Below are 16,604 nucleotides of genomic sequence, written 5' to 3'. Positions count from 1 at the left end.
AGGCAGTTTTTCTTTTCTGGTCAATTCTATTTGGTGTTCTGTATGCCTCTTGTATGTTTATAGGCATCTCTTTCTTTAGATGGGGGAAATTTTCTTCTATGATTTTGTTGAGAATAGTTTCTGGGCCTTGGAGTCTGATATCTTCTCTTTCTTCAATGCCTATTTTCCTCAGATTTCTTCTTTTCATGGTGTCCTTAATTTCTTGGATGTTTTGTGTCAGGAGTTTTCCAGATTTGGCATTTTCTTTACTGGTTGCTTCAAGATCTGTGATTGTATCTTCTAGACTTGAGATTCGTTCTTCCATCTCTTGGATTCTGTTAGAAAAGCTCAGCACTGTGTCATTTGTCTTCTTCTCTGAGGTCTCACGTTCTCGTTTTTCTTCTGTCTGTGTGTTTATCATTGAATCCATTTTCATCTTCATATCTTGAACAGATTTTTTTATTTCTTTCATTTGACTTTTTGTATATTCCTGAGCTTCTCCCATTGTCGCTTTATAGGTCTTCAGATCTTGAACCGTTTTATTTATTTCTTTCATCTGGTTGTTTACATTTTCCTGAAATTTTTCCAGTTCCACTCTATGTGATTCTTTTATGTCTCGCACCTGCTTGACTGCATCTTCCTGCATCTGATTTCGAATTTTATTTGTTTCCTTTATTATATCCTCATTACCAAGGATTTGAGGTCATTTTCTTGTGTTTCCATTGTATTTGAGTTCTCTGCATTGTTTTCTTTCGGATAGTTGGAAACTGTTTTGGTTTTTTTTGCGTATGCTTTTACGCTGTCCTTTAGACATCTTGCCGTCTCTGTTTTTGTTGGGTAACTTCCAGATTTGGGTGGAGGGAGTCTGATGATAGATTCACTTGTTTTCTCACGATTTCCGTAGGCTGTAAGCCCTGATACTTCACTGGTGTGGATGGCAGGAGGTTAGCCCTGTTGTTTTGGGCTCTCACAGCCAGTAATCCTCAGCTCCCCTTTGCTCTGGGTCCTGCAATTGTTCTGGGTCTCTGAATGAGCATTGGATCAGGCCAAGGTATCCACAGCCTTTTGGGTCCCCTGCCAAGTCCAGCCAAGGATACTGGACCTGAACCACGCATCGAGCTCAGCTAGATTCTCAGGGCCTGAACCATCTGCCACAGCAGCAGAACTGCGACTGCGCTGAGCAAGTGCCTAGGGTGGAACTGAGTGCTCCACCCAGCTTGTGTCACAGCAGGAAAACTGCGGCTGTGCTGAGCTGGTGCCTAGGGTTGAAGTGAGTACTCGGCTCAGCCTGTGTCACAGCAGGGGAGCTGTGCCTTGGGCAGAATTGCTTGCTGAGCTGAGCCAGTGACTCCATGGCACAGCTCACTGAGCAAACCCAGGACTCTGGGGCTGAACTGTCTGCCGAGTCCAGTTTGGGTCCCAAGGCACCATGAGACCCAAATCCTGTCTATACTCCCCTCTCCCACAGCAACTCCCAACATCCACCACACCAATCACCTCCACTGGAAGGCTCTGAGCTGCAAACCTCAGCCACCGCCGCTGGTGCCACTGGTGCCACTGCTGTCTCTGCTGCTGCTGCTCTGATCCGAGAAAGTCAGAGCTCCTCCCGTGTGCAGGGGCAAGCAGGTCCTCCGCACCCTGGTCCCTCCGAACTGTGGAGCACTTCTGCTGCCGTGGTGTGGGAACCTTGGTGTTCCTGGCTCAGAAATCTGTGCAGTTCCCTGAATTGTTCACTGGAGCTTCCAAACACGGTCCACACTGCTTGCCGCCATCTTGGATCCTTTACTCAGCTATTAAAAACAAGGATTTTCTAAAATTTGTTGACAAATCGATTGAACCAGAAATTGTCATAATGAGTGAGTTCACACAGAAGCAAAAAGAGCTAAATGGTATATACTCACTTATATCGAGACACTAGTCCAAGGTGTATGTCCCCATGAAAAACTGTACCTACCAGGAAAATGGGTAAGAGGGGAGGACATCCTATTGAGACTTTAGGTATCTTATCTCTCTGCTTTATCAATACTAACTGCTTTATTCTGGTCATCCTGAAACTACTTGTTGGGGAACACACACACACACACACACACACACACACACACACACACAGATACACAGACACACACAGACACACACACACACAATGTGAGTTCTTAGATGAAGCCATAGGTGTATTATTGACATGGTCATAGCCATGTCAAAGATGCCAATGACTCAGAAACATGCAAATGGCAAAGCTTTCCCCCAACTGACACCCAGGAATAATGAAGCCTTCCTCTGGTGCAACTGTTTAGGAATGATGGGCCAGCCTGTGCAAAAAGCCAGCAACCACAGCTTTCTCCTGCTCCTCCAGGATGACCTCTCCCCAATAGAGCCCTCCTAGTGAGACTAGCTCTCCCCTTCTCCTTGTGCTGATTGTAGTAGGTGCTCCCATCACAGTGACTACATCCTACACGACCCAGCTGTTCTGTATATCTGTCATTTCTTCATTCCTACATCACCCTAGTCAGGTTTCCAAGGCCATGCAGGCTTTAGCACTAGCCTGCAACACTAGCATGCAACAAATACACATAGACGCTCTGGGGGTCCACAGGTTGTACTGACACAACACTGAGTTGTATCTCCTGCTGCTGTTGACAGTTCCATTGGACTAGACTCTACCCCTTGTTTTTTGTTTCAAGATTCATTTCAGTAATTGTTTGTGCATGTGGATGACAAGAAGTACAGGCAGTCAAGAGAGGCCTCAAGGTCATACCAGGAGTCATTGATCCTGATACCATCAGAGAAATAAAAATAATGATGGAAACCACTAAGGGTGTCCTTGATATACCTCAGAGTATACCCTGCCGAGTGGCTCAACTTGTCCTGTTGTCTCAATTTAAAACTTCCAACCCCTTCTTAAAAGACGCAAGAGAAGGACAAGGGTTTGGTTCCACTGGACCTGCAGCCTTTTGGGTGGCTGCCATGAATAGTCACCCCATGATGATACTCACAATCAACAGCAAAGAGTTTAAAGGACTTTTGGATACTGGAGCTGATATCGATGTAATTTCACATAATTTTTGGCCTAAGGCTTGTCCTGTCTCTCATCCATCTGCCCACCAGCCTTCAGGAGACAGTACGGGCACTAGTGAAGAATCCCCTGATCCTGATCCTGGTTGTGGTGACACACACCCATAGGATTTGCTAAAGGAGGCAGAGGCAGGAGGATAACGAGTACGCATGCCTGAAGTACTTCCATTTCTGGTGGAGCATACAGGAGAGAGTGGCTTGATCCTCTTTCAAGAGAAGAGAGACTTGGACATCACTGTCACCATTATCGGAGCCATCGCGTTAGCTACCACCACTGGAACAGCTGCTAGAATTGCCATCTCTCAGAATTTAGACGTTGGACAAACTTTTTGAGGAGGTGGTTAGTGCCCTCTCTACTCAAAATTCAATGAACTTCATGATTCAGTTGACTGTTCAGAATCTTAATCAGCAGACAGCCTTGTTGCAAGAACAAATTGATATTTTGTGGGATGTTCATGTGCTTATTTGTTATCCTATGTATCATCATGCTTGCGTTATCCTAGCTAAGGTGACCAATGCTTCTACATGAAAAAAGAACAGGCCCTTCAACAGTTCTACACCTAACAGGTCCTTGCATCCCTGTCATTGGATAATTCCACTGCCCCAAAATTGGTTTAGCCTTGATAAATGAGTATCCAGTGACTGCTAAGACCATGGAGGCCCCTGCCAACCTAAGACAGAGTGATTGTGTTTTGAGACAGCCGTGCCAAGGACTGGTAAGGCAGAGGGCTAATGTCCTGGCAACCTAAGACAGAAACTCATTTAATTTATATAAAGGAGGGACCTGTTGGGAACTGTTAGGCTCGGGCCCCCTGGGACCATGCCTTGGCCCATATGCAGTTGTTACTCTATCCTGGCACCTTCCTGTTGTGAAAATTGTGCCTCACTAAGATGACCAAAAGTTCCTGTTTTTCACCCTGGTTACCTTGGTTACCTGGTTCCTCTTGTCCTGGGGACTTCCCACCTACATCGTCTTGTATTTTTCCACCTGCCTCTGTACTGTGTAAAAAGCATTTGCCCTTCTTCATTAAATGGCATTCTCTTAGAACGGATGACCTGTTGTCTGGAGTGATTCTTCATCCCGCAGTCCCTCGCTCAATACATCGGGGTTTTTGCAGCGCAGGTGCTGCAACTCACCCTAGTGCTGAGGTTAATGCACACAGGGCCACACTGCTGGAATCCCACAGTGCTGGGTTGACCAGCACACAGGGCCACACTGCTGGAATCTCATAGTGCTGGGTTGACCGGCATACAAGGCCACATTGCTGGACTCTCATAGTGCTGGGGTGACCAGCACACAAGGCCACACTGCTGAAATCTCATAGTGCTTGGGTGACCATCATACAGGGCCACACTGTTGGAATCGCATAGTGCTTGGGTGACCATCACACAGGGCTACATTGCTGGAATCTCATAGTGCTTGGGTGACCATCACAAAGGGCCACACTGCTGGAATCTGAACTCGGGTCCTCATGTCTGTACAACAAGCACTTTGACCACTGAGCCATAGTTAGCTGAGTCATGGATATGGAATGGAGGGATGATTACATCTAATGCATTGTTGGTTTTATGAATACTTTTTTTGTATGTATTTTTTGTGATATTGAGCATCACTTCTAGGGTCTTACACATGTTAGGCAAACATTGTCTCTTGAGTTCCATACTTGTATTTTTCTATTACATCACATCCCACAGGAAGGTGACTCTAGCTCAGGGAAGGCAGGGATTAAACGTCTCTTTTCTATTAAATTCAGCTCTCCCAGGAACATGCTTGACAGCTCCCTACTCCCACAAGGATGGTGAGCAGGCAAAGGAAAGAGCACTCTGCTGTAGTAACATCCACTTTACCTGGTGGAGACAGTGAACTGCCAATACAGCTCATAGGGCAGTGAGGAAAGGGGCCAGGCTGAGAGCCAAGCACAAATCTGCTGTGAGGAGAGGGTGTAGGGGAGGGGGAGCACTGATGGTGATGGCCAGTCACTAATGAGATCCTACATAGTTAAGGTGGACTGTCATCTATTTGTAAGGTGTATAGTGGACTTCTAGAAGCAAAAATGGAATATAGAGAGCGACATCTACTATATCTCCTACTCTTTTTATTTTATATTTATTTATTATTTTACAATATTTGCCCACACATGTGCCTGCTCACCACAAGAAGGCACCAGATCTCACTGTAGATAGTTGTAAGCCACCATGTGGTTGTTGGGAATTGAACTCAGGACCTTTGGAAGAACAGATGTGCTCTTAACCTCTGAGCCATCTCTCCAGCCCCATATCCCCTACTCTTGCAACATTAGAGAAGTCACAGCTGCTTTCATCTCCTGCACCTTCCTTTGTCCTCCATCTTTCCTTGGACTCATTTACTGACCATCTAAATCTTGGGCTAGAAATGCAAATAAGCAAGAGAAAGCACTTGAGTCTAGATTAGCCTTACAGCACCCAGATTTTGTACATAATGGAAGGATTCCTAGAAAGAAGAAAGAGGAAAAAGTGATTTGTACACAGGGGAGGGGATTCCTAGAAAGAGGAAAGGAGGTCTTTCTTGAGCATTTCATGATTACTTTGTGTCTTTGTCGGGAGTTGGAGAAACTGAGGCAGGTGAATGTAGATTGCTAATTAGGGCCAGTCAGGCTTGTGACTGGTGTCTTTTTCTCGAGTTCTGTACCAAAATTCAAAAGCTTTTAAATTTTGAGGATGCAAAAGTACCCAGTAAGGACAAAGGAGAGGGGAGAGAGACGGGGCTTCCTTCTCTAGCCATTTGGGAATGGATGTGCTACTGCTAAGGAGGAAAACTTAAACTGACCACATTTTTTTCTTGTAGCTACAGCTGTAAAAGCAGCTTCTATCCCCAAACTGCAGCGGGTCATAAAAAGGCTCTTAGATCTGAGGTCAGCTCCTGTGCAGAAGCAGACCACTGTAGAGAGCTTGCTGGCTACAGTAAACTTCGACCTGCTTGCCTTAGAAGGCTGATGGTAAGGCCCTAGGTCTGTTAACTTATTTGTGAATCTACAGGGAATTAAAAAATAAGAGATAGAAAACAGAGCACACATACAGACACACACGCACACATGCACGCATGCTCGCATCCAAGAGGAAAGGTAAATGAAGTTAAAAACTTCAACTCTGTATGTACACATAGACAAAAGATCAGACATATAGATCTGTACATATTCATACATATACTCAATGGATGATACAAAAGGAGCTCCTTACATACAGACAGACAATTAACATACACGTATGTAACACATGTACAAAAATCAGACAGATACATTCACATATCTATAAACATATTTACATATTTACAACTCATGATGAAGCAAATTCCAGTGGTACTAGTTTTATATTTCTGAGAAAAAGCTCTCTACATCAGAAAAGGAACTACCTCATAGACAAAAAAGGCAATTATTCACACACACACACATATACAAACCAGATGAGTGCAATAGGATAATAGGTTACATGTTTTTCATTAAAATTAAACATTTCTTATCTATGTATCCATTACATAAGTTCATAATAAGTTCAGAATGACAAAGGTGGACAAGGTCTAAAGGTTAACAGGGTCCAAGAAGTTACAACAAGATATATGTCTTTTCAATTAGGATTGATCTGGCTACAAATTTTGGAGCTATCTCTTAGTTTCTATCGACATCAGGACAATAATTTTATTTGTCTTTCATTCCAAGATTAGTTAATTGTCTATTTTCTGTGCACACAGAGAGCGAGGACTTTATCTATAGCTCTAGAGTGAAAGCATACCTGAGTGATAAACCTCTCTCAGGGCTGTCTCTATTCTAGTGAAGTATATGTGTCAGTGATAAGTGAAAACACAAAATTCCTGGCAGATTTAGTTATTCTGTATGAGGGGCTGAAAAAGCCACTTGGATCAACTTAGGACTCATTGTCAAGAATAATGACGTCATCCTCATTATGTCTCTGCAAGAATCTTCCTGGCAGAGAAAAGCACTTGCATCAGAGCACAGGCATTATGTATATTGTACATACACACATATATTTATATTTCTATGAATGGTACAGGAAATACAAGCCTGGAAAGGCAATCAGCAGAAGAAACGATCTTGAGATGAGTTACCTAGGGTCTTCACTTACTAGGTCACACATCACAGATACTGCAGCAGCAAGCCACCTCCAGTTAGCTCACTTGCTTGCCTCAAGTCCACTCCTGCATGACTGGCTCCTGACAATTTTGGTGAAGCTCAAAGCATTGGTTTAGAGACACATGGGAGATACATTGGCCCTGAGTCTAATTAATGTTTGAGAAGAACTAAAACTCCCTGTGTTTGGGGCTTCGACCCTAGTCATGGGAAGTACAAGTTGGATCTGCATGGGTCACCCAGATGCTGCAGAGCAGAATGTTTGGTGTCTCATTGGCTGTCATAAAAAGCAGTGAGTTCTCATGCGTGTTGACATTCCTCTCTTTCCTGCCTCCAACTAAGGTTTCACCTGCAATTAAGTGATTATGTTGAACAGCCACTAGCCCACTAAACAAAACTATCCCCTTCCCTGTGAGAAGTTTACCTTTTCCAAGTCCCCTATGGCAGAGCTTTCTGGATGATGGGCCTCCCAGAGCCACTGCACCCAATCCATGACAGACACTAGAGATGTAAGATATACATAAAGAGAGCTCAGTCTCCCCACCTCCAGGGGAAAAGCCAAAGAGCACAGGGTATGTATGACACTGGCCTGTGGATTTGGGTTCCATCACTATTCCTGAACTGTAGCATTGAGTAGTTAAGGTAGTTTTCATGGCAGATGTCAGATCAGGAACCTAAAATTGGTTTTTTCCCTTTCTTTCTGGATACCACTGATTTCTAAAGCCAGAGCTGAGCTTACTGTTCTGGCGAGCACTGCTTACAACCAGAAAGGATTCCTAATCCTGACAGCACACATGCGGAGTTCCATAGCAACTGCCTTCCCTGGATGTCCTTGCTGTTCTCTTATGGGCTTGAGTGTGGGGTGGTGGCTACCCTGCTGTCAACTCTCAATCCCATCAGAAAGTCCTATATTCATCATCATGCACCTGATGGCTGAACAGTGTATTTCCTTCGCCTCTTCTTATGATAATGCTTTTGCTGTGTATCTGAGGTGACATTAAACTCACTATGGAGCCCAAGCTGGTCTTGAACTCACAATTCCCTTACTTCAGCTTTGCAAGTGCTGGGATTATAGGGCTATCCCTGTATTTCTGGTATATGGTAATGCTTGAACCCTGCTGACTGACAGCAGTGGACCTGAATGTGTGCATCCCAATCTAGTGACCTGCATGCTTGTTAAGCAGGGGAGTTGACATGTTGAGCCACTGAGGCGGGAAGGGCAGCTTTCTGCAAGCGCTTTGTGTAGCTGCAGGAAAGTGCTCAGGGACCAGTTACTGCCCTTCTGCGTCTCCAGCATCAGTGACTTCCTGCTTTGCAGCTTTGTTTCCTTAAATCTCACTGTCTCTTGGAAGTGCTCTACTAAAGGGACGAGATAGTAAATCTAACTTAGGGAATTTACACTTCAAAAATAAGAACAAAACCCAGTTCTCAAATGGGGACGTTTTGGAATTGGATTGGAAGCCCTGGAACTCTAAGGGATGAATAATCAGTGTCGACATCACTCTGTCTACTGAAAAATGACTCAGAAATTGGCTGTAAGAGATTGAGCTTTCCAAACAACAGGTTTAACACCTTGATGAACATTGCCACCAAGATCTGTGACTGTAGGTCCCTCTGTAGCTGACCCCAGATTTACCCCTTGATGTTAAAAGTGTCAATTAAGTAATAAAAACCAAAACATTGGTCAGATGTAGTTAGTTTGAGAATAGAGTTTTACAATGCACATCATGCCATGCCAAGCAAACAAATTAACCTGTCTGAAGATGCACACAGTGATGTGGAAAAGGAGAACAGGGTTCTCAGATTGGACCATCTCTGTGCTGTTTCTGGGAACAGGAAACAGAGGAAACAAATTCTGGATCCAAATAGTTGAGACACAGTTTATGTGATCACCCCCCACCTATTAAAGATGTCTTTAAAGACTCCAGTTGTTCTAGGCTTGATTGAAAGTGTAATGCATTTTAAAACACAATTTTCATATGAAAAGACTCTAAAGGAATTGCCAACAAGTTATCCAACATAAAGGCATGTCTTGTTTGGAAAGTTGCTGAGCATTTCTTAGCTCACCTCTGAAAAAGCATCCTCTCAGTGGTCTCTGGAACTACTAAGGACAAGTGCCCTGTCCTAGGCACCTCTGGGGACCAGGTGGGCTCCTTTGCTGTAGCTCTCTGCCCAGTTTATGAGGACTGAACGCAACCATCTACCCTATTCTGTAGCTCTCTGCTCAGTTTATGAGGACTGAACTCAACTGTCCAACCTTATCTGTTTTATCTCCAGACTATGTGGATTGTGTCAGATGGTCAGTGGGGAAAGATATCTGACCGTGAGGACACAGACTGCATCAGGTCAAGAAGTCATTTCACTTCTGTTATTTCTGCGTCTATAGCTTGGGAAGGAAAAGGAAGAGGGAGAGAGATAAGAATGACAATAAGGTTGACGGACCGTCACCTACAGAGGCACTTGGTCATGTGATGACCACCGCTCTAATATTTCTGCTCTTTCATCCAGACTTCTCTTACTTCCTTAAGCAAGTACTGCAAACATTATTCCAATATGTTGTTTTAAGTTGGAAAACTCTAACACAAGTAGTCAGGGAATTGACTTATGCCATTGAAGATTGTCCATTAGAGCAGCATTTCAGGGATGCTACTTGGGCAAGCATCCTTCTGCGTAGTCATTAATAGGAAACTTCCTGGTTTCCTCATCATCAGTCTTTGGGATACGAAATAGAGAGAGGGGAAAGTGTGTGTGTGTGTGTGTGTGTGTGTGTGTGTGTGTGTGTGTGTGTGTGTGTGTGCGCGCACAGGCACGTGCAAGTGGGGTCAATTGAACTACAATTCTCTTGAAAAAATATTAAACTTAGCAATGTTATCCCATGGGAGCTACATTGAAACATTAGTGAGGGCTGGAGATACAGCTCAGTGTTAGAGAGCTTGCATAGTTGTGGGGAGCTGCCTTTAGCGGCTCTTGGCTTAAAACATTGCCCAATTCCACTTTGTCTGTAGATTCCATTTTCTATACCTCTGCCTGGTACATAGCAGGATGAGGTCAGCCCAGGCCACTCCATCCGGACCCTGGGAACTGCTGCATGACACGTAGCGGGCTCCTCAAGATCCTGGGAGGCTGCTTGCTTATCTTGCTTCCGTATCTGCGTTCCCTCAGAGCTCAATCCCTAATCTTGGAGTTCTGCTTACCAAGGACGGATGGCTGGATGTCTGCCATTAGGTTCCCACAGCAGCCCTGCCTTTCCTTGCCCTAGATATTGCCTATATAAACCCTGTAAGAATTTTCAATAAACAGGCCTTGATCAGTGTTCAGACTTGCCCTCATGTCTCCTGTCCTTTACTTTCACTTCGGCACCCCCTCCCAGGTTCCATTTGAAGACCCCGGGGCAGGGCCAGGGCAGAATTGGTGCCCAGACGTGATGCCTGAGGCACATGGGATCATGCAAGAAGCACCGTCTGAAGACTGCAGTCGCATCATACATTGAGGTTGCCACAGAGATAGTCTACTCTGTGAGTGAAGATCCGCAAAGACGTCGCCATGGAGAAACGCCCACTCTGTAAGTGAAGACATGCAGAGAGATCACCACGGAGAAGCGCCCACTCCGTGAAAGAAGGTCCGAGGTATACAGATGGTGATATTATGGGACAGGGAATTAGTGTACATGAGAAGTTCATAGGTGTACTTAAAGATTCTCTCAAGGCACAAAGAACTAGGGTTAAGAAAAAAGATTTAGTTCATTTTTTCCTCTTTCTCAAGGACATTTGTCCCTGGTTCCCGCAGGAAGGAACCATAAATGAAAAAAGATGGAAAAGAGTGGGTGTTGCTTTGAATGACTAAGTTTGATTAATGAAATCTTGTGTGTTAGATACTTTCATGAGGCTATTAAAATGTATTATGTAGGGGACGGGCTATATGGCCAATATTCTTCCATCTTATCAGAGCTTAGGTTCCTATTTCTCTAGCAGTCTGCCATTTACCAGAAACCAGCTGACCTTGTCGATGTTCCGCAGTTAGACACCTGTTGTGGTTTATTGTGGGGGCTGGTCATTCTAGACCCCCGAGTTACTCCTTTTCCGGTAAGACTACTGATAAGATCAGATTAAAGACCAGCTGCCTGCGAGCAGCAGTTCCGGGAACCTTTTCCTGACTAACCAGATCCTTCACAACTTTCCTGGAATTTCTCTCTCTGCAATTATAGCAGCTGTCAAGGTAGACACCTGCTGGAGCATTCCAGAGTTAGGTATCCATAACAACCCTTGCTTACACAAATACCCATGCCTCTGTGCCTATATAAACTGTGAAATTTTTCAAAAAACGAGGTTTGTCCAGAATCCAGACCTGCCCTCATTTCCTTGTATCTCCTGTCCCCCCATTTGTCTGCCCCCTCCACAGGTACTCATTGAAGACCACAACAGGACAAATCAGTATTAGATGAAGGTAAAAATTTTCTTAAAGAAGAACTTAGAAAAAGTCTGGGAAAATGTAAAAGCTGGCCTACCCAGTTCTCTCTTCAGGACCACAATTAAGGCTAAAGTCTGTAAATCTCCTCTGCCTGAAGAGTCCCCTCTAAGACCCGGACTCTAGTCAAGGAATTAGGTAAGGCAGCTGCTACTCTTCTTTGTCTGTCTTCTTTGTCTCTCTGTCCCTCCATGTTCATTAGTTTCACTTTGGAGCTCCTCAAACATTTGAACTAGTCACAGTGTCAAGGTTGCTCTTTGCCTGTGCCAGGAGATATTGTACCCCCCTGATAAGGATACTGGAAGACGTTCCTGACCTCCAGGAGGGGGAGTCAATCCCCCTCCATTTGGGGAGCACTCTTGGCCCGCCTGATCATCGGGTCTGACCGCTCACTTCATTCTGGTTTTGGTGTAGTCCAAACTTTGTGGCTTTTGGTGCCAATTTCTGTTTTTGTTTATTTGTGTCTATTTGTGTGGACTTTCTCACTATGAGACAAAAAGAATCAATCGCCTTGACTGTTGTCTTAGACCACTGGACAGACTGACTAGGGCACATAACTTGTCCCTCATAGTAAAAAAAGACAAACGTCAATTTTTACTCTTGTCTTTCTCTGGTGTTTAAATGTTGTTTTATATATTATAATCTGTTGGAGAAAAAAGAACAAAATTTTATCTGCTGGCCATTAGCTCTAACTCATTTCAATGATTCTCAAGAAAAGAAAAAACAAAAACTGATAGACTAGATCTGTCCTTGGAGCCAGGCTGCCTGGATCAAACTGGCAGAAATCCTAGGGCTGCCTGAACTCCTAATGATGTGCTCTAAACTCCAACCAGCCCAAATCCCTCAAACATGGTAAGTACAAGGTCACTACCCAAACACAAAAATTAGGTGGCTAAAAAATGAGAGCTACTATGATGGGTCTTTCCAGGAACTTGAAGGTAAGCAATGATCAGATAAAGCCACTGGTAAGGTCTTCTTCAGTCTTTGTCATTCCTTGGACTCCTTGGTGATAGGCTCTGAACAACATTCACTATAGAAGCTGTACATTTTCAACAGGGGCTTGTGTAAAAACATCCTGGGCAGGATGCCAACTCAGATACTCCTAGTTTCTCTATTATCTTTCACAGGTTCTGCCTTTAAACATTAAACATTTGGGTGTAAAATCCTTTTAAATTATGTTATAAAATTAAAAAAAACATTTTGTCAGTTTTACTACATGTTTGTTTCTTATTGACTTTAAAGGTATTAAAACTGCATCTCCAGCATATATCTGTAAACTTTTATCTAAAGATTAATGATTTGCTTATTAAATATAATGTTTAAAATTTAAGTTCAAACTCTTGTTTAAAATATATGAGTGCATGTACATTTGTAACACAGATATTATGTGATTCAATCCTAATTCAAAGCACTGTAAAAATCTGGTTTTAGTTCTAAAAGTTATGGTTATACTCTATGACTTCATTCTTAAACAAATGTAATAGGACTCGTTTGTATTAATTACATTCAGTCAATATAAAGTATTAATAACTTTAAATTTTTCTATAAATTATAAATTTAATATATTAGTATCACTGATAAATTTTCTTTAAAAACTGTTGTATTCTATAATGATATGTCATATGGAAACCAAAAAGGTTTCCAACCCCTATAGATCTTGATGCTAAAGTAAAAAAACTCTAATTTAATGATTATCATTTTACTATTAACTTTTATGTAACTTCTCAAGGTCTTAGTGTACATCAAAATTATGGTGTGTAAAACAGAAGAGGCAAATTAATGCAGGGGATAAAATTGCTCAGCTGTTACTGTTTTCCTACATTCAGAACAAAGCCATTCCAGTAAAAAAAAATGGGTACATTTGAGAGTACAAAAAATGTGTTCTAGCAAACAATGTTATATATTTTAAAAAAATTTTTTATTAATTTATTCTTGTTACATCTCAATGGTGTTATATATTTACTTATAAGTAGATATTAGCTCAACATAGATGCTCTTTGAGAGACTCCACCCAGTGGAGGATTAGGACAAATACTGGAAATCATTGCCAAACTCTGGGCAAGAAGCTCTGAATTATATAAAAGAGGGGTCCAGATAAAAAACATTAACAAGTATTTAAGATTATGGATAAACCGTAACTTAATAAAAATCATTAAAAACAGATGACATGGGGTTGGGGCTGGATCCCTATACCTATTTAGGCTTTACATTAAGAGGTGCCCAAGTTAACACTCAAATGGCTCAATTAAGGACTGATCATTTAACTTCATTAAATGATTTTCAAAAATTATTAGGATATCAACTGGATAAGACCATACTTGAAGCTTCCTGCTGGAGAGCTCAAACCATTGTTTGACATTCTAAGAGGAGACTCTGATCCCAATTCTGCCAGGTCTCTGACTCCTGAGGCACAGGCTACATTAATAAAAGTAGAAACAGCCATAAGCCAACAATTTGTAACTTTTATAGATTATAAGAAACTCTTCTTTTTGTCATTGTGCTACACCTCATACACGCACTGGGGTGTTTTGGCAATCCAGCCCACTCCTATGGGTTCATCTTCCTTCCTCCCCCAAAACGGTTGTCAGCCCTTATTACATTCCAGTAGCAGAACTAATTATTCAGGGTAGAGAACATGGGAGAGGTTATTTTGGCAAGGAACCAGATGTTATACAGCCATACTCCAAAGCTCATATTAATTGGCTTTTTCAAACCACAGAAGACTGGCCAATTGCCTGCTCTTTATTTATTGTTCAGATATTCAACCACTACACGGCTAATAAGTTCCTTCAGTTTATTAAATACCATACATTTGTTTTTTCCCAGGAATACCTCCCTAGAACCTCTACCAGAGGCTCTGACCATTTTTACAGATGGTTCCTCCACTGGAAAGGCTCCCTTTATGGCTAAAGGCCAGACCACTGTTTTGACTGCTCTCTATATGTCAGCTCAGCTTGTAGAATTGTATGTTATGTTTTTTGTCTTTAAGACCTTTCCTGACATTCCTTTTAATTTATATACAGACAGTGCTTATATTGCTTATTCTGCTCCCTTATTGGAGACTGTGGCCTTCATTAAACCCTCTACTAAGGCTATATCACTCTTGCTACAAATCCAAGCTGCCATTAGGTCTAGATCTCACCCCTTTTTTATAGGCCACCTCTGGGCCCACACTGGACTCCTGGGTCCTCTTTCAGAAGGAAACGCACTTGCAGACCTTGTAACCCGTACTGTCTGTCCTGTTGTTGACTCAGCCTTACAAGGGGCCCAACAGGCACATTCCTTACATCATCTCAATGCTCACACTTTGAGGGTTATGTTCAAAATAACTAGAGAACAGACTCATCAAATAGTTAAAAAAAATGCCCTGCCTGTGTTACCTATTTGCCCACTCCTCATTTAGGTGTTAACCCTAGAAGCCTTTTCCTTAATGAAATCTGGCAAATGGATGTTACCCACATCCCATAACTTGGAAACCTCAGATATTTACATGTTACTGTTGATACATTTATTGGGTTTATTTTTGACACTCTGCAAACTGGTGAGGCTGGTAAGCACATCATTGCACATGTCCTCACCTGCCTGGCTACTATGGGAAAACCCAGGACAATTAAAACAGATAATGGGATTGGCTATATTGGTAAAAAAAAATTTCAAATTTTCTGTTCTGCTTTACAAATAAAACATATCACTGATATTCCCTATAACCCTCAAGGTCAAGATATTGTGGAGAGAGCATACCAGACACTCAAAAACACTATCAATAAGATAAAAAGGGGAGACTCATACCCTTTTAAAGGGTCTCCCAGGAGTACTCTTGCTCGTGTTTTGTTTATTCTAAACTTCTTAAATCTCGATGTGAAGGAAAAATCAGCTGCAGATCGTCTTCGACATCCTTCATCAAAAGACAATTACGCCTCAGTATTATGGAAAGATCTGTTGACCTACAAATAGTCTGGCCCTGACCCAATGCTAATATGGGGTCGAGGGTCAATGTGCATGTTTGATATAAAAGCTGGATTGGCAAGATGGCTGCCAGAAAGACTTGTAAAACAGGTTCTTATATTGTGGGCCTGTAGTGACAGACTGACACCTTGCATGTCTAGAGATCTGACTAAGAAAAATCAAAGTATGTACTGTGTCCTGGTCCAATTAATTCCCAGGCTAACTTATTACTCTGAAGAACAATTTTCCCTAGCCTGGGATCCAAAAAATGACCACGGCCTCTTAAGAACAAAAAGAGAGCCTATAACAGCCATCACCCTTGCGATATTGCTGGGCCTTGAGGCTGTGGGAACCGGGGTGGGTATAACCTCTCTTGTTCTTTCCAATAAGCATTACTACCTGTCAATCGATGAAGACCTTGCTGGAATCTGCCATTTCCCACCTTGAAAATTCCCTTACTTCACTTGCTGAGATTGTCCTTCAAAATAGAAGAGGTTTAGACTTGCTTCTCCTCCATCAAGGAGGCCTTTGTGCAGCTCTTAAAGAAGATTGTTGCTTTTGCATGGACCACTCGGGTGTGGTCAAGGACTCCATGGCTAAGTGTGGAGAGCTGCGAGGTGCTGCACCTTAACATGGCGTAGGCTTCCGCCTTCCGCCATCCCGATGGTGAGCGCTCTCTAAGATAAACAAGTCCTCATATGGCAAAAGGCTGTGCAAGGGTAACTGGTGATCTGATGACGAGCAGTCCTGCTCTGATGCGGACCTATGAGGAGGTGGCGCCTGGCATGAGCTGATTGGCCCTTGAGTTGTACTTAAGCTTGGCCCTTCCCTTCTTCGGGGCCATTCCCACTGAGCTTAATCCTGAGTAAAGATCTCGAGAAGAAGTCTGGTTGTTGGTGTCTTATTTCTGCTGGACAGTGCGGCGCCGACAGCTAAGGATAGAAAAGGCCTGGAGCATAGAAAAAGACAGAGGGAACAAGATCAAAACTGGTTCCAAAGCTGGTTCTCCACTACTCCTTGGCT

The 16,604-nt window shown here is 42.9% G+C and overlaps 2 long non-coding RNA genes across 2 annotated transcripts in view; one reads left to right on the top strand and one right to left on the bottom strand.

The window, feature by feature from the left end:
* Positions 1 to 16,604, bottom strand: part of LOC311598586 — a 109,728-nt gene that overhangs the window by 43,190 nt on the left and 49,934 nt on the right. The window lies entirely within an intron of this gene.
* LOC311597450 lies at positions 10,762 to 12,221 on the top strand. Its single transcript, XR_014779241.1, has 2 exons — positions 10,762 to 10,798; positions 11,571 to 12,221. It is a non-coding gene; the product is annotated as an uncharacterized lncRNA (long non-coding RNA).

Source organism: Acomys minous, assembly GCF_964271855.1.
Source record: "Acomys minous genome assembly, chromosome: 5".
NCBI classification, from domain to species: Eukaryota; Metazoa; Chordata; class Mammalia; order Rodentia; family Muridae; genus Acomys; species Acomys minous.
This window is presented reverse-complemented; position numbering and strand designations above follow the sequence as displayed.